Source organism: Rhinolophus sinicus, chromosome 15 (genome assembly GCF_057876585.1).
Source record: "Rhinolophus sinicus isolate RSI-liver-muscle chromosome 15, RSI-T2T, whole genome shotgun sequence".
Lineage (NCBI taxonomy): Eukaryota > Metazoa > Chordata > Mammalia > Chiroptera > Rhinolophidae > Rhinolophus > Rhinolophus sinicus.
In genome coordinates this window covers 7,194,219-7,212,500 of record NC_142515.1, presented here as the reverse complement: position 1 = coordinate 7,212,500, position 18,282 = coordinate 7,194,219, and the positions used below count along the sequence as shown (strand labels likewise).

The window sequence follows — 18,282 nt, the reverse complement described above, 5'->3', positions numbered from 1 at the left end:
ATTTCCATCTCTGCCTCTCTGGGCCCTACTTTTTGATCCCTTCCTCTCCCACCAGTGATAGGTGTAGTGGGTTAAATAGTCTCCCCCAAATTCATGTCCACTGGAAATTCATTATGTGACCTTATTTGGAAATAGGGTCTTTGCAGATGTACTTGGCTAAGATGAGATAACTGGTGCCCTTAAGGAGAGGAGAGGACACAGAGATGGGAAAGAGTCATACTCCATGTGACGATGGAGTCAGATTGCAGTGAAGCAGCCACAAGCCAAGGAATGCCAAGGAGTGCCAGCAACCAGCAGGTGCCAGGTGAGGCATGGGACAGACTCTCCCTCAGAGCCCGCAGAAGGAACCATCCCTGCCGACACCTTGATTTCGGACTTCTGGCCTCCAGACTGCGAGAGAATAAATATGTGTTGTAATTTGTTCTGGCAGTCCCCAGAGACTAACACAGTAGGTAAAGGGCTAAAGACCTCTCTGAAATGTTGGCATTTTTTTTCTTTTTTCTTTTTTTTAGGTGATAGTAGAGAAAATGGCAGTTTCACACCAAAGTATGAATTGCTAATGTTGAGTCTTCATGTTCCACTGGGAAAGCCATTTTGGAATAACTGTAATCAAAATGCAAACAAGTAAGCCTGCCTGTACTATGTACACTTTTGACAGAGGAAACCTGTTGGGTGGGCCCCCACTAGTGCCAAGCAATGTCGTAGGTACTTTCACATTCCACTTAATTCTCACAGCTGCCCTGCGAGGTAGGAATTATTATGCCCATTTCACTGTTCAGAAAACTGAGGTTCAGAGAACATGAGCAGCTGACTAAAGGGAACAGAGCTGACTAGGGGCAGACCCAGGATTCAAAATCCAGACCTCCTTCAAAGCCCAAACCATTTCCAACAAGTCATTTTGTCCTTAAGGAAAATCATTTATTTTAAATTAGGGAGAAAGTAATATATTCTGAATGCAACTGTTGGTATATTCTAAGTGCAACAGCCCTCTGCCTTGGAGACCCTCACGCCCTTGTGTGGTAGCATTTCCAAGGGGCTCACCAAGGCTGCCTGTGTCAATGCTAAGGGCATTGCCATTTTGTAGGAAATCTGACCCACTGTCAAATGTCACAGGGTCCTGCAAGACGGGGATGGTAGCCCTTTTCAGGGTGGGGTGCCTGACAATGCAGCCCCTGGAAGAAGGTCTTGTGGGGATGGAGGTGCATGGAAACAATACTCTTCCTCTTTTTCCAGTGTGCCATACTCTTCCACATGGCTCTCTAATGCGATCTGTATAACTTCCCTGGGTGATGCAATTAGTCCCACCAAACAAGTCGATAAGGAAACAGAGAGGTTGAGGGCCTTGCCCAAGGTTGCACAGCTAAGAACCTTAGCACAAGACTCCTTCTCCTGTGATACTTCACACCACTTCAGGAAGGAAAGGCGAATGATTTCTGTTTGCCAACCACCTTCCCTACCTCAACCAAAGTCTGAGTGAGAATAAATCCGTGAACAAGACAAAACTGCTGTGTGAGGACCATTGTTTTTGGCTGCTCACACTGTGTCCTCCTGGTACCCCCTCCCTTCTTCCCATAGCCAGACATATGTGGCTGACCAATCAGAGGGCCCCATATGCTTGACCACTATGATTGAGTCAAGAATGGCCACTTGACCCAAGTTGGGCCAATCACAGGTCTCTAAGGTTCAGTTGAAGCTGGGGATTGGTGGGGATTGTCTCTTATGAACCTAGACAGAAAAGCAGATCCCAGAGCAAGAAATAAATGCATTGCGAGCAAGAGGAGTAGTGAAGATCTTTATCCTGGATCCATCTTGCTTGAGGCCAATCCCATCTACAGATTCCCTTTTCTCTAGAGCTGGTTTGAGTTGAGTTTTTGAAAGAATTGCAGTGATTGCAGGCATTCACAGAATTGGGCCACATACGCCAGGATATTAGTTGAAATAGACTAACAGACCCCAAAATGAGTAATGGCTCCAACAAAGAAATTCATTTCACGTTTATGTAAATAGTTCAAGGCAGTTCAGTTTGGCAGTGGGGTAGCGGTCATGGCTTTGTTTCCCCACTGTCACTGGGGGCAGAGGGCAGAGGTCTTCCCAACTTTAATATGTGGCATCTGAAGTCACCCTGGGCATGAACATCCACCAAAGGAAAGAGAATACTGAGGATTGAGGGTGGAAGATCTTTACAGGCCAGGATATCAAGGGGGGGACATGACCCCAGCTAATTGCAAAGGAGGCTGGGAAATGTAGTCCAACAAGTGCCCAGGAAAAGTAGAATCAGGTTTTGACAACTAGCTCTCAGCTCCTGCTATATGTGGTAAATAACCTTGTCCCCCAGCCCCTGCCTTCACCCTGCCCGGACACTCCACTCCTAATTAGCACCTGTCCTTTGGAGCCAAGCTCAGGGTCCGCAGAGGAGAGAGAGTCCTGTGAGGGGCCCCTTGAGCACGTCACAAAGGGGCACTGTGGTGGGCCCCAAGCAGGGCCAACCCCTTCGGAGCACCATCTGGTGCAGTTCTGAGAAGGAAGGCCCAGCACACAGGTACCTCCCTGCAAAGACCTGACAGCTGAGGCATGTTCTGCAGACCCGCCTCTACACAGTCTCCTGAGAGTAGTTCTGTTGGAGCCTCAGGGGAGAAGTGGCCTCTCCACTCCCTCTCCTGCAGGCCATCTCAGCGGGCCTGCCCCAGTGCTCTCCCACTGCGAAGCCTTGACTGTCTGAGACAACAGCACGTTGTTGGGAGTCCCCAAATCACCAGCAGACCGTCACCAGCAGACATATAAAGTGCCAAGGCTGAATCTCCGAGCACTTGGATGTCGAGTCATGTACATGGCTTCCTGGAGCCCTTGAAGAGTGCCCAGTCACAGCCTGTCTCCCTCAGGTTGCTTTGGGGGCCTCTGATTTGCAGACCGTCAACCTTAAATGCAGAACCTGCTGTCCCTTCTCTGACTTGGGGATTTCTCCTCCCACCAGGTCCTTCCTAGTCAGCAGGGGACACCGCCCCCCAAGAGGGCTGTTCTTTGACTGCTCACCCTAGCCTGAACCCGACACCCACCGCCAATGCCACAAGAAGCAGATGGCTAAAATCCAGCACTGAACCTAGTGGAACCCTCATCAACAGGAACCCTGGTTGGGGAGCTCTCACGGCTTATCTCCCTGCCTGGCTGCACTCTCCTTTTTCCGCATCCTCCTGCTTGGTTAAATATCTATAACATTAATTATTACAATTTATGAAATCTGGATAAATAAAATCTTACTGCACTCCCCTCACTGCCACCCCACTCTCCCACAAAAATGGAGTATCTTATTTTGCTAACTGCTTAAACATAAAATTCCAACAGAAAAAAATTGTCCCCATGGCTCATATTTTTCATCATTTGGTCATTAAATAGTGATGGATATAAACCTATAAAGAACCTAAACTGAACCTTTTAACAATCCATGAGCAATACTATCATTTCTTTAATAGAACCTGCTGACCGTGCCTCGCTCAGACACCATTTGTCATTTTCAGCACACAATAATCAATAAGTTGGCTTGAAAATAAATAATGTAACAGTCACAATATATTATCTTTCAGACTGGCCTTATACTAACCATAAAATGGGACCAAAACAAGAGGGAAACTTCTACGTAAATGTTAAAAAGTTAGGAACATCACAGTTGGGCTTAATGCATGAATTAGACCCATGCCAGTGTCTCGTCCCTCATTTGCTCTGAGTTCTAGTGAGCTGGGCCTTCGCTGCTGCATACTGCTGAGGCCAGACTGCAGCATTCTAATCAGCTCTGTATGTGGGGGCCAGATATGACAGAGTTCGGTCACATGCTTTAGTATGCAGATGCAGACATCTGAGGGGCCTGCCAAGTACCCAGGTCATTGCTTCAAACAGAAAAGGCCCGATTGGTCACCCAGTGCCATGGCTGGGAGGCAGTCTGCTGAGATCCAGGAGGGTGCCACAGCCCTGATTCACCTTTAGGGATTTGTGTTCTGTGGGAGAGAAATGCCACAAAGAATCCAGGCCACCACGTGGCATTAATAGAGAGTGGTTTCTGGAAGAAGTGAAGTAGTGGCCCCCCATCACAGTAATCTTCCTGGGTTAGGGGACCCACTGGCAGGCCCTCAGCAGGTCAGCTTGAGTTTGCTGGCCATCTAATGCCGCTTCTCAACAGCAGTGGAGAACCTACTGGACAGGGTCCTCATTCATTCATTCATTCATTCATTCATTCGTCAACAAGAAGTTAGTGAAAGCCTACTTAAGTGCCAGGCACTGTTGTAGGTGCCAGGGAGCACCTAGAACAGCAGTGGAGCAAACAGACAAAAATCCATACCTCTTGGAGTTCCCATGCTAGTTGGGGCAACACAACAGACATGACACGTGAATCTCTAATATGTCGGGAGAATGGTCAGTGCTCGAGAGGACCGTGAAGCAGGGCTAGGGGATAAGTTCAAGTTGTGTTCTCTTCAGATCAAGTCCCTGCTGACTCCCTGGTGCCCTTCCTTCAGCATGCCCTGTGTAGCCTCAGACTTGCCTGTGGTTACCCAGCTTCTCTGGGAACCAGCCTCCATGGGGTCCCAATGATACCCTACATGGGTCAGCTCCAGACTGCCAGGCCCCACACACCCCTCACACCCCTGTAAGGCAGGCAGCACTGTCCCTTTCACATCTGAGACCCTGAAGTTCAGAGGCATGTGCCTTGTAAGTTGGGTGACCCACCGTCCCTATTCACCTGGGTTTTTCAGTGCTGAAACCGGGGCGGTGCTGGGCAAACCAGGAAGGTTGGTCATGCTCTGGCACGTGGCAGAGCTGCATCTCAAACTCATTTGTGTCTAAGGCTTTCTACCCGCTCTCTGAGGGGACATCTTCTTACTAAAGCTGGCACACCAATGGGACACTCCCGCAGCAATTTGAGACAGCAATTGTCACTCAAAGTTCTAAAATGACTAGGCTGGCAGAGAGACGGACTTAGATAATTTTGGTTTATTCGCACAGAATTTGAAATCAGACAGAATGAGGATCCAATCCCGGCCCAGTCACTCAATAACTGGGTGACCTTAGTCAAACTACTTAACCTCTCTGAGCCTCAGGTTCTTCATCTGAAAATGGAGATAAATGTGCATATTTCAGCACAGTGTTTATGGGGATCCGCTACCATGCATGTGACATAGCCCATGGTAGGTATCCCGTAAGTGTGGGTGGTATTAATATAGACAGTATTTTATCCCAGGAGCTAAAGGAAGAACTCCTTCTACTCCCAGGGGAGGTGTGGAGCTAGGAACCAGCACTGCCACATTTATTATGAATCAGCTGGCTATGGGGAGCCAAAAATACTCTCCACGGGTAGCGTCTCTGTGACTGATATTAAAAATGACTGATTTAAGAGAAAGTGCTTCACCCCTGTTGCAAACTAAGAAGGTAGGCTGGAGTATTCTCAGCCTTAAATGCTGCCAGTATTTCATCTTTGGGTAGTCATAAAGTTAAAGGTTAATAGGCTGTACAAATGACAGAGTTTAAAGGGAAAAATGGGGAGGGGATGAGGTGCTCCCGGGCAGCTGTGCGCATGTGGGAGCTAGGTGGCAGCTCACCTGCGGAGAGAAAATATGGAGGTGGGGCTGGCAGAGCAGATCTCAGCCCCTTCTCCTCTCTGCTCCCACAGGGAAATTCCTTATTCCAAGGGCTCTTTTTCCACCAGGGCATTTCTTTCCTGGCAAAACCTGAGGACACGCAGCCTTGGGGAGACTGAGGCTGGTTAGGGTTGTAAGAATCAACACTTAATTCAAAGTCCTGAGAAAGAGACTCTCGGTGGCCCTGGGAGAAGGCGGAAAGGGTTCAAATGGAAGTGCATTCAGCCCCATTTGCATGCAGTTGACTCTGGTCAGAGCTGTGGTTCTCAAATTTGGGAGCATGTGAGAATCCCTGGGGAGCTTGTGGTTCAAATGCAGATTCCTAGGCTCCGGCCCAGATGTTGAAAAGAGGTCTGGGAATCTGTATTCTAACCCATTTCCAAGGTGACTCTAAGCCAGGTGATCCATGGGCACACTCTGAGAAACCCTGAATCCGTGAATGCATCAGACTCAAGTTCTAGATTCAGCTTCCTTGGCCTTCAATGATGGTGGGGCTTTGGAGACTATCACGCCACAAGTTGCACCCAAATCAACCAGGCACTTGTTGAAACTCAGCCCGTAGTGGCTTAGCTGACAAATACAGTCTTGAAGATGCTAATGAATAGCCAGGGCTGGAGACTACTCCCCCCATCCCATCACGGTACCAAGGGGGGAGGGAGGTGCAGGCCAGAAATGACCTGCCCAAGGTTAACCACAAAACAGCAGCGCTGGCACTTGCACCACAGGCCTTCCTTTCATAGGCAGTGGCCCGGCTTGTGTCACTAATCACTGCGACGGAGCCTTGGTTTCACCGATTCCTTCTTTCTACACATATGGGGCCAGCTGTGTCCTGGGCTCCTTCTGGGGACTGACAAGCAAAAGCTATGACTGAAAATGTCCTAGCTTCATGTGCACACATAAGGCTCCCTAAAACTCAGTTTACCCCCAATCTGGGGTTTTAGATAGAGCAGGAACCGAGCTGCCTGCCAACACAACCTGATTTAGGAAGGGAAAAAATGTTAAATGCAATTTAAGCAGGATCCAGCTGTGCATGTCCCCTCTAGGAGAAGACTTGTTCACTGAGTTTCTTCAAATGACCAAAAGTAGTTTCTCTCTGTAAGGAATTTAACATATAACAAAACACAATTTAGGACAGAGAAACTGAGGCCCAGAAAGGTCATTGGACTTGTCCACGGTCACCGTGTAGGCAGGATAATGGCCTCCAAAGATGTCCACGTCCTAATCCCCGAAACCTGTGACTATGTCACTTTCATGGCAAGAAGGACTTTACAAATGTGATGACTGAGATTTTGAGATGGAGAGAGGATCCTGGATGGTCCTTATGATGACGAGGGTCCTTATTAGGAGAAAAAGGGAGGCAGGAGAGTCAGAATGATGCCTTGTAAGTAGGACCCATCCCTTTATTTCTGTCTTTGAAGGTGGCAGAAGGGACCATGAGGCAAGGAGGGTGGGTGGCCTCTAGTAGCTAGAACAGGCCAAGAAACAGACTCTTCCCTAGAGCTTCTGGAAGGGCTTCAGCCCCACAGACACCTTGATTTTTTTCCAGTGAGACCCATTTTGGACTTCTGACCTGCAGAACTGTAAGATAATAATGTTGTATTGTTTTAAGCCACCCAATTTGTGGTATAGCAACAGAAAACTAACGTAATCACACAGGAAGGAAACAGCAGAATTTGACCGAAAGTTGCAGAGGCCACTTTGGAGGGATAGACACAGGTGAGGGGAAATATTTTGTGATTTCCCAGCGTCTTTTCCCTCTGGAAGCTGATGATAACAGCCACAGGATGATAAATTATTCAAAGTCCTGCTAAAGGCCTGAGCAGGGGTCACTATTGTTTTCTCCTGTCCTTCTCCCCGGCCTCAGCTCCACGCCCACAACCTCAGCCTCCACCCAGCCTGCCTATGAGATGTGACTTGGCAGCCTTGGCCTTGCCCAAACCCTAAACATAGACATTGCTTCCTCTTTGCTTCTTCACGGCAGGCCTCCAGAGTGCAAGAATCCAGAGGCATGGGCCATGTGCCTGGGCCCTGTCTCTGCCCAGGCCACGGCAGCGATGCCCTGGGGTTCCTGTGGGGTCTGGGGCCCTGGCTGAGCTGCTGGCCAGGCCTCATCCTCTGCCTGGAGGCTCCAGGACAGTCCTGAGAAGGAGATTCTTGCGATCAATCTTGCCGTGGTCTCCATGAATTTTAAATAATAGCGACTCTGCTCTTTCTCGCTCACTCCCTGGGTGCGTCAGACTGCAGCTTTTACAAGATCATATTTCTTCACATTTTCATACAATTATTTTAAATGGACAAGATAATGTTGAAATTCTTATTTAAAATGTATGCAGGTAGAGAATGAACCTTCCTGCTTTTTATATTTAACACCAGATGAAGCAATAGAAGGGAATTTTAACAACAGAATTGAACTAGAAGTGTCTTACGCCTCCATGATGGACTATGGTTTTAAGCAGCTGGTTTTCTTTGATGAATAAATAATTACTCCCAAAATAGACAGCTTGGCCATTATTAATCTCGTTTTAGACTGTGCACATTTTATTGATTCTTAAGTACAAGAATTTTGCCATTTTCACCAACGGGTGACTTTCTTAATTAAAATGTAAGTTAAAGGAAAAAAAAGTTTCAGCAGGCTTGTCAGAGGCAGGGGGGCAGAGGGCCTGATTTCTTGTAGAATAAATCCTTTCCAGACTAATGACCCCCAGAGATATTTTATGCAGCCGGCCTATCTCCAGAGCAGCCAGTGAGCTTAGCAGAGGCCCAGCCAAACGGGGGCGGTAAGACAGCATGACCCGGGAGCCTGGGCGCCAGCACCCCAATGTTTGGTTTTTGTCTCCGTGACCCCAGGAAACAGAGATGTCTGCCCTCCCCCCATCTCTATTGTCCCAACTCATATGGGTATCTCTTGTGCAAATGTTGAGGCAATTATCTCTTATTTTGTTAAATGCTTACCAGGATTTTATAAATAGAGAAAATTATAAAGAAGAAAATTCAATAATCTTATCGCACAGATAACACATATAGACCTTTCTAAAATAAACGGAGTAGGTATACTCAGAGAGTTCAAGTAGAAGCAAGAAGTAGCTGATATTTAGAGAGCATGTATGTGGTTCTCAATATACAAAAACTGTGTAAGGCAGACACGGTCATTTTCCCTGCTCACAGACAGGAAACGGAAGCTCAGGGACTGTGATGGACATGCCCGAGTTTCCCCAGGGAAGAAGGGGCAGAACCGGATTTCAGACCCAGCAACCAGTCTCTAGTGCCCTTAGTGCAACCATTATGCTCCACCGCCTCTTAAATGAAAGCGCATTTTAAAAATGTGAAAACCACCCACTCCCTAAGCCCCTCCCACAAGGGGAAACACTGTCAATAGTTTCTGGTAATTTCTTCCATAAAAAAATTAAATGTTTGGGCTGGCCCAGTGGCTCAGGCGGTTGGAGCCCTGGGTTCCTAACACCGAGGTTGCCAGTTGGATTCCCACATAGGCCAGTGAGCTGCGCCCTCTACAGCTAAGATTGTGAACAATGGCTCTCCCTGGAGCTGGGCTGCGGAGAGCAGCCAGAGGTTGGCGTGTGCAGCGGTGGGCTACCCTGTGCTGCCATGAGCGGCCGGTGGCCAACGTGAGTGGCCCGCTGCTGGCAAGAGCTGCCATGAACTGCTATGAGCGACTGACCAACCAGGACCCACTGCCTCAGCGGGGTGGGGGGTGGGGGGGCTGAGAAACAGCAGTTTGAACGGGCATGGGGAGGCAGGGGGAGGCGGAAGAAGGGGAAAGAAAAAAAAAGATTAAAAAAACATTAAATGTTTGCAGTTGCTCCGTATTCTACTTACAAATGTCAGACATGTAAAGCCGCAGGCACATTTTCTTAAGCGGTGTTTGCTTAGATCACCAGCGCCCCCACCCCCAGCTGCCCTGGGGCAATCCCTCTCTTATCTGTTTCATCTGCTGTGGTTCTGTGTCAGCCTTTGTAAAACGGAGAGTTACTGCTGAAAACAGCAGTGATAACATGTGAGGGTTCTTCCAGCTCCAAAGCTCATTCTCTCAGAATGAACATCACCCCAACACAGAGAAGGCCCCTAGCCTGCCCTGAGAGGAGATGGGGGGTGGGGACTTGGGGTCACTGCGGAGGCTCCGGACCAAGGCTGGGTTGGACTGGGCCTGCGAATTGGTGGGAGAGAGCGGCCGCCCTTCTAGGCAGAATCACCCTGGAAGTTCCTTAGATCAGCCTCAAGTGTAGCATATGTGCCACATTTACCTGCCACTTGGGAGACTGACGTGTCATATTCCAGCCAGCCAGTCTCAGTACCGGGGTTTTGCTCTGGCTTCAGGGCACAGTGTCGTCACAAAATGGTTGGCATTGAGGAGCCAGTGCTATGAGAACAAAACTTGAAATCTTGGAGTCACACTCCAAGAAGGGCATAGGAATGAGACTTCAGAGGGAAGAGTAAGGTCAGGTCTTGGATCCCACACTCTCCCAGGGCACTCACTCAGGCAGAACCAATCTCTCTTTCTCTGTCTCTGATTATTGGGGAACAACCAGGCTTAGGGTGAATGTGAGCATGATGCTACTTTTCTGTGCTGGCCGATGACCACAGGTCAGTGGGGAGGGCAGCCAGGCCACCTCGGGGTCTTCTACTCAGAACAATCCAACTTTTAAAAATTCCATCAAGTCACCAAATTTACCCTTAGTGACAATTCTTTGGTCATCCTTATTAATGCCAAATTTATTTCACCTAATTTATTTGCTATATTGAAGGCCAGTGAGAAAATGGGGCACAGGTTCAGAATTTGACTCGACATATCTACCACCTACAAAAGTGGGGGGCGGTTTCCTTAGTTCTGTAGCCATTTCTACTTAAGGTGCTGTCTCCGATGTCTGAGATTTACAACTAATTCTGATAAAATTTCAGTGGAATTGGGATGGGGATGGCTATTTTCCTTTGATAGAGAATCAAACACGTGACTTGAGTGAATACTCGCCTTTTATTACCTATCCCTGTCTGTAAAATATCTGGTTTATGTGCCAAGAAAAGTATAAACATATGGCACAGTATTGGTTTTTCAGTAACTTGGTTGAAGCCAAAGGGGAAAACAAATCCCATCCTGACACTATTTATGAAACAATTAATGTTGTCAACAGCCTTCCCATCTGCTGAGTTACACGCGGCCGTCTAGACTATGACGAGTCCAAAAAGTGTCAACAATTCTAATATGAACTGTTGAAGCAAATCCATTTGAAAGGACTGATTTCTACAACTTATAAAATGTGATGATAGATTGTTCTCTGACTGTAGAGCACAAAAGATACCTTATTCCCCAGTAAAATTCCCTCATCATAAAGCTAATGTCAAGATAACAAGCAACGCTCACGTGCCTGGCATTTCCACAAATGGTATCTTACTTAACCTAACAACAACCGGGTGCCGTGGATATTATTATTGTTGTTGGTCATGTGAGAGCTAAAGAAGTTAATTTTTATTGAGGTTAAATAACTTACTCAAAGATACAGTTGGAAGCTGAACAAGGATTATGTCTTAGCTTGGGCTGCTACAATGAAATACCACAGACTGGGCGACTTAAACAACAGAAATTTATTTCTCACCCTTCTGGAGGTTGAGGTGAGATCAGGGTTCCCACATGGCTCTGAGAGCGTGCTTCCGGCTTATAGACGGCTGACTTCTATCTGTGTCCTCACGTGGCAGACAGAGAGTGCTCTGATCTTTTAATCGCCATAGAAGGGCACTAATCGCATCAGTGGGGCTCCACCCTCACAACCGCACCCACATCTCATTCCCTCCCAAAGGCCCCATCTTCAAATACCACCACTTTGTGGGGTAGGACTTTAACATATGGAGTTGGGGGTACAGAGCATTCAGCCCATAGCAGGTTTCAAACCTGATCTTTGGGATCTAAGGGACTGTGTGTCCTACAGCAGATCGCCCTCATCTAAATAACTCAGGAATTTCAAAATCAACTTCTTTAAAGCTTAGATTTTCAAAATCAGTTTTTAAAAAGGCAAAACATCATGAAATACTTTAGAAAACTGTTGGGCAGTTTTATATAAACTTAAATATCACCCTGTGTGTCAGCAATTCCACTCCTAAGCATTTATTCCAGAAAAAAATGAACACATATGTCCACACAAAGACTTGCACAAAAATGTCCATGGCAGCCCTAAACTGGGAACAACCCAAATCTGGTTCAACAGGTGACTAGTTAAACAAATAGTGGTAGGTCCATACAATGCTCTACTAATCAGCAAGAAAAGGAATGAGCTCCTAATACCGGCAATGATTTAGATCAAGCCCCACAACGTGCTGAGCCAGAGAAGCCAGACACAAAAGAGTAAATATCCTATGAGTCCAATCATATAAAATTCTAGAATGGGTAAAACTAATATATAGTGACAGAAAGCGGGTGAGTGGTTGCCTGAGGCTGGGGGCAGGAGGGTGATTGCAGAGAAGCATCTGGGAACTTTCTGGGGAAATGGAAATGCGCTCTCTCTCTCTCTCTTTTTTTTTAAATTAATTAATTTACTTTTTGTTTATTTATTTGTTTTTAAGGAGGGCACAACTCACAGTGGCCCATACAGGGATCGAACTGGCAACCTTGGTGTTATCAGCACCATGCTCTAACCACTGAGCTAACCAACCGGCACCCCAAAATGCTCTCTCTCTTGATTGAGGGTATATGCATTTGACAAAACTTCTCGAACCATACACTTTAAATTGATACATTTTTATGGCATGCAAATTATACCACAATCATGTTGATTTTTTTTTTTTAAAGGCAGGATGGCATGGCATGTGGAAGAGAGGCTGGTTCTCAGAGAGGAGAGGCCCTAACCTCATCGCCCACCCGCAATTTCACCGACTCACCACAGGGCTCCAAACACATTGCTCAATCCCTCAGAGCCCCAGCTTCCCCAACCATTAACTAGAGAAGAAGATGCAAGGCTGTGCTGGGTAGGATGAATTTGGGCTACACAGAACAGAAGCCTATGCAGAGTTCTCAGAGATGTTTACAATAGTTCAGCTTAGACTGGGTTGGCTAACATCTAATAGCATGGCCACTCCTCACTGAAAGAAAGTCCTTTATTCCATGTAGTGAAGTGCCCACCTACAAACTGGGGCCTGTTACCAGGAAGAGGGGAGAAGATGTTGGGGGAGGTCTCCAGCAGCCTCTGCCCCAAATACCTCTTCTTCCAGAATAAACTGAGGATCCAAAGACATCCACACAGCCATTCTGAGGATCCAAAGACATCCACACAGCCATTCTGTGGAGCTCAGTGCGCATGGTTTCTGATATTGGTTATTAATTAGATACGTATTATTGATTATTCCTCGGTCTACATGGAGTGTTTTCTATGCAAAAGCTGTCACACTAGAATCCTATTAAGCAGCACTGTCCCCTAATGCCTTTGAACAAAACTTGTATCAGTCTCCCAGGAGTCTGAGTTCCTGCCAGTATCATCCAATCAGCCAAGTCTAGGTCTCATGTGCAATAATTATTAAAATAATAATAATATCCTAATAATCATCATGGCAGACAGTAATGAGCCCATATTTTGTTCCAGGCTCTGTGCCAAGTGCGTCATATTCATTTTCTCCTTTATTTTTCTCTACGCTACTGTGAGGTTGTACAAAACACATGTGCTGTGTTTGGCCACTCAACGTGGGAATGCCAGCCCCATACATGAGTCACCCACCATTGCGAGATCTCATAGGAGGGAGGCCGAGTATTGCTTTTGCTATAGAAGCTACGGAGGTAGGGCAAACCTCTCATCCTCCCATTCTAGCAAACACTTCGGCAGCTAGAAAGTGGCATGTGACCTGGGCTCGAGCAACCAGATGCTCCTGCCAGGACTTTGGGAAGGAGGACACTTACCGGTAGAGGTGGCGGCCATGCTGGTGAGGCCCTGTGCTGGGGGCTTCTGCAGCAGCCATGCCCCGACTAGAAAGTTCTTCTGGCAGGACTTGGTGCTTGCTTCTGGCTAGACTCCTTTGGTCCCTGCTTTTTTCTGAGCCAGGTCTCCAACTTCCAATCCCTTCTTTATTTGCCCCATGTCCTTCCAAAGAATTCTCTCCCCCTAATCCCACTGCCACTTCTGTTGGGACCCACCGTGAGCCTGTGCCAGGCGGTGCTGGATGTCCCCTCTGAAAGCAGATACAAGACTGGCCTCCTTCCCTGGGCCCCAGCTCGAGCCCAGAGTCTCTCAAATTCTGTGTGAAAACAGTTCCCTCCCTTTTTGGCCACAACCTCTCTCCTCTCCATGCTTCATAGCAACCCACCAGCTCAGGAACAATGGGACAGACACCAGGCCGTTCTTCTTCCTTATTGTTCTTTCAAGTTAAATAAAAATGAAATAAAACAACGTTCTTGTTCTTGCTTCTGCCAAAAACAAAACAAAACAAAACAAAAAAGAACTCCATTCACTTCAACTTACTGGAAAAAAAAAAAAAAAAAAGACCATCAGGTCACCGGTTTTAAAGTGAAGCAAATCCTAAAACTCACTGTACATTTATTTAGCTAGGAACAACTGTGCCACCAAAACAATAAATATTCCACACACATGTCAACCCACTTGTGGTTAGTCCAACACTCAGATAAACTCTGCAGTGGGTAGACTTGCTATCTAACTGAGCTGGCTGGTCTTGTCAGGCCACCACCAGTTTAATTTATTCTTAACCATCGGCTTCAACCTTAAGTGAATTTCCAATCTACTATTATTCTTTCAAACGAACTACAGTCATTTTGTCCTTAGATTTCAAAGCAAATCGATGCTCAATAGAAACCCACGCTAACTCTTTTGTGTGTTCATTTTGTGATTTATTACAAATAGCCTTAATACTTTATCCTCAAAATACTTTCCTTTAAATGCTTTATTTCAAAATGTACTTTGCCGTTTTAAAAAATATAAATTTTTTTCTGCTTATAAAAATAATTTGTGCTTAATATAGAGAATTTGAAAATTACACAAAAGTACAAAGAATAAACTAAAAGTACCCATACTCCCATCATTGAAAAATGGACTATGAAAAAGTTTTTTTATATTTTTCAAGGGTTTTTTTCCCTATACACATATACACAGTGTTATTAAAATTTTGTGTCTGTACTATACTTTGTAACATAATATTTTTTGGTTAAAATTATATCGTGAGTACTTTTCCTTGTCACTAAAGAGACTTACTTCAAAAACACCATTTTTGACTGTTTATGTAACATTCCATTCTGTTTGCTTATACCTCAATTTATTTAACCATTTGCTTATGTAAATAGGTCATACTGTATTACCCATAACAGTGGAATGTGTATCTCTGTGTTTGTGGGTATATGTATGTGTTTAAACTCACAACTATTTCTTTAGGATATATTTTTAAAGGAATCTGTCTGTTTAAACATTTTTAAGGCTCTTGATCCATATTGGCAAATTACTTTCTACAAAACTTATACTGGTTTACCTTCCCCAGAGTGATGTAAGAATCTCTCTCTTCATCCTTACCAGCAGTGAGGCTTATCTTTTCACCTTAGTATTGCTCATTTATTAATTAAAAGGAATTTCATCCATGTTTTAATTTGCATTTAATTGATTGATAGAGATTATCGGTTCATTATGTTCATGATTTGCTAAAATAACATTACATTCTTTGTTTAGGTTTCTGTATTGGTTAAATATTTTTGGAATGATGTATAAATGCTTTTGAAACATGAAGAATATGAACTTTTTATCATATTTATGGCAAAAAAATTTCTGATTATTTTTCTATATGCATAGGCATCTTTTAGTTGCATATTGAGGCCATATATCTTTTGAAAAGAAACAAACTTCCAATTTGTTAGTAAAAGTCAATGCAAAATTTCTGGACTAGATATACAGACATTCAATTTACAGAATCCGTTTCTTTCATGAAGTTGTACAGGCTCAATTGACCCTATGGTTTCTTCTTCATAAACTAAGTCCAGAACTAAAGGCAGTCTTTCTGAAAGGCACAAAAATCAGCTGTATGTTCACGCCAGCCTCCTTTTTTCAGAATTTCCCATGTGCTTCCGTGTGGTTCCCATTTTCTCCCTTTTGAATCTGATGACCTTTGATCTCTCCTAAACTCCTTCCCCCTCGCCTTCCTTCTTGCATTCACGAAAACTTCCTTCAAGCTGTACCTCTATTTTCCCTGTTTTGCGTGAACATTTGTCTTTTATTTTCCTCCCTGCCTATTGAATATCTGCTGACAAGAAAGAAAGAAAGAACCCTAGAAGTCAGGCTAACCTGGGTTCAAATGCTGGATTTGCTGGGTATTTGCTGTGCGACCTTTGGTGAGGTCTTAGAGACTTGAGTTAAAGAAGGGTTACTTCAAGGTTTAGGATCAAGGTCAAGCTCAGTACAGAGCCTGGCACAGAGGAATTCAGTAAGCAGCTCCTGTTATGATTTTGTCTTCCCACATTCCTTATCCATTTCACTTTCAAGATTAGGGAAAAAACGTATCTTCTCCCGTTCTCCTACTGTGTTTTCCCGAAAATAAGACCTACCCCAACAATAAGCCCCATTAAGATCGTCAGCCAGACAGATGCATTTAGTATGTTATGACGATGTTCCAGAAGAAGATGACATGACTATATTTGAATAAATATAGATTGTTGTACATGAAAAAAATAAACATCCCCTGAAAATATGTCCTAATGCGTCTTTTGGAGCAAAAATCAATATAAGACCCAGTCTTATTTTCGGGGAAACATGGTATCTCCTGTTCTGTACCTGTTAGTCATCAGCTGAGTCACGCAACAGAGCATTTACTGGCACAATTCCTACGTCGTGCTATTAAAAGTGAAGTTTTCTTATATTACTTAATAGTGACACATTTTTTGCTATTTTTAAATAATGGAAAATGTGTGAACTGTGCCTCTCCTTATTGCCAGGTGCTCCATTACTGTAAATTGTAAAATAACATTTTAGTGAGTGATATTCCTTCTTCAGATCATACATCAACTATATGTCATCTTCATTGTTTAATTGACGCTTTATTCCCCCATTACGACACAAGCAGGAATAAATTTCACTTCCTCCCCATACATGAAATTTCATTTCCATCACATATGTCAGTGGGAGCAATAAAACATCAATTAAGCAACAGATTCCTGACAAATACATGGCATTTGATGCATAATTGCCCCCCTCCAAACTCATTTTCCCCAAGGCCCAGGCTTCCTGGACCATTTCTGTTCCAGGTTTCACCCGCTAAACTCCAGCATGAGTTTCCTACCTCTTTCCCCCAGGATGGGTGTCTTGGATACATCCCACCCAGGAGGAGCTGGGCGGGCAGGGAGTTTGGGATCACAAATTAGTTATTCAAATCAGGAAACTGAGTCTGAGGAGGCAAAAACCTTGCATGACTCCTCCAGGGGCCCCTGTCCTGCCCCCCACCTCTGAGGATCAGAGCTGGGGTTGGAACTCAAGTCAGCTCACTCATTTTCCACTACACTGATTCACGACTGCAGGGACAGCATAGTTCACTATGCAGAGGACAGGGAAGAAAGGAAGAGACTAGAGAAAGCCCAGTGCCTGGGGTTGTATGTCAGAGAAGGGGGTCTCTTTGCAAGATGTGGGGGGGGTGGACACCTGGTTGAGAAGGCTGTGCAGAGAAGCCCTTCTCTTGACTCCAAGATCCCTGAGGCTCGGTAACATTCTGCAGACAGGTTTGAGGGTCCCTAAGTGCTGGGCACCCTGCAGGCCCTGGAGACTGGATGACCGGGTCCCTTCCAGCACTCAGGCATCCTGGGGACAGCCATGGGGCTGTGTGCAGTGCCGTAAGAGATGAATAAACCCTGTGTGGTGAGAGGGTGGAGGAGAGAGGCTCCCGTCAGCCTGCAGGACTCAGGGGAAGGCGGGAGCGACAGAGGAACACAAAGTGGGTGCTCAATAAAGAGTGGTAAGTCGTTTAAAATTTCTTAAAGCAATGATTGCTTCTCCCCCAGAGGACACCGCCTAACGCCTTGGCTGGAAGGCTGGCTGGCTTCACGCTGGCGGGCCAGCCCTGACGGTTCCAAGGATGGTAAATGTTTGGGGGGCCTCTGCCGCCTTTTAGAAACCCAGCCATGGCGCCTTTTCCAGGAAAGGCTGTCACAATTGGACTGTGGTGTCTGGAGGGGGGTGGAATGGGCTGTGCCTGAAGTGTCATTTAAGGGGATGTTTAACTTCCACTCCCTCTTTCTAAAGAGTCATTTTCTGCAGAGACATGAAGAATAATGGGAGGAATCTGGCTCATTTTGGCAAATTGCTCCAATTTTCCCACAATTCTCAGCCCCCTGTTTCACCTGCCCCCCACCTGTCTATTTGGACCACTTAATGCTCTGGATTCGGACCTAATCGAGGCTCTTTGTTTGGCCCTGTCCCAAAGGTAGACTTGTTTTCAGGACAGAAGCTGGAAGAACACCCAATCTGGACATCTAAATCACAGCCAGGACTCATTACATAAATGATATATTTACACAATTGATCTCTTTTCCACTGGGTAATTAATTCAGCATTGGAACTCTTAACGATGTAATTGTCATATGTTTAAACTGAAATGGTTGCCACAAATTTCCAAAGACAAGGAGCAGATTGAGGAGAGGGCCTCCTTTCAGCATGGGGGTAGTCTTCTTGTTTCAATATTGCCACCAAAA

The 18,282-nt window shown here is 45.6% G+C and overlaps 1 long non-coding RNA gene across 1 annotated transcript in view; it reads right to left on the bottom strand.

Annotated features, from left to right (window-relative positions):
• The window catches only part of LOC141572882 (uncharacterized), a 35,690-nt gene that overhangs the window by 3,073 nt on the left and 14,335 nt on the right, over window positions 1-18,282 (bottom strand). The window contains exon 2 of the long non-coding RNA XR_012498366.2: window positions 13,513-14,016. This is a non-coding gene — a long non-coding RNA (uncharacterized LOC141572882). The remainder of the gene's footprint in view (window positions 1-13,512; window positions 14,017-18,282) is intronic.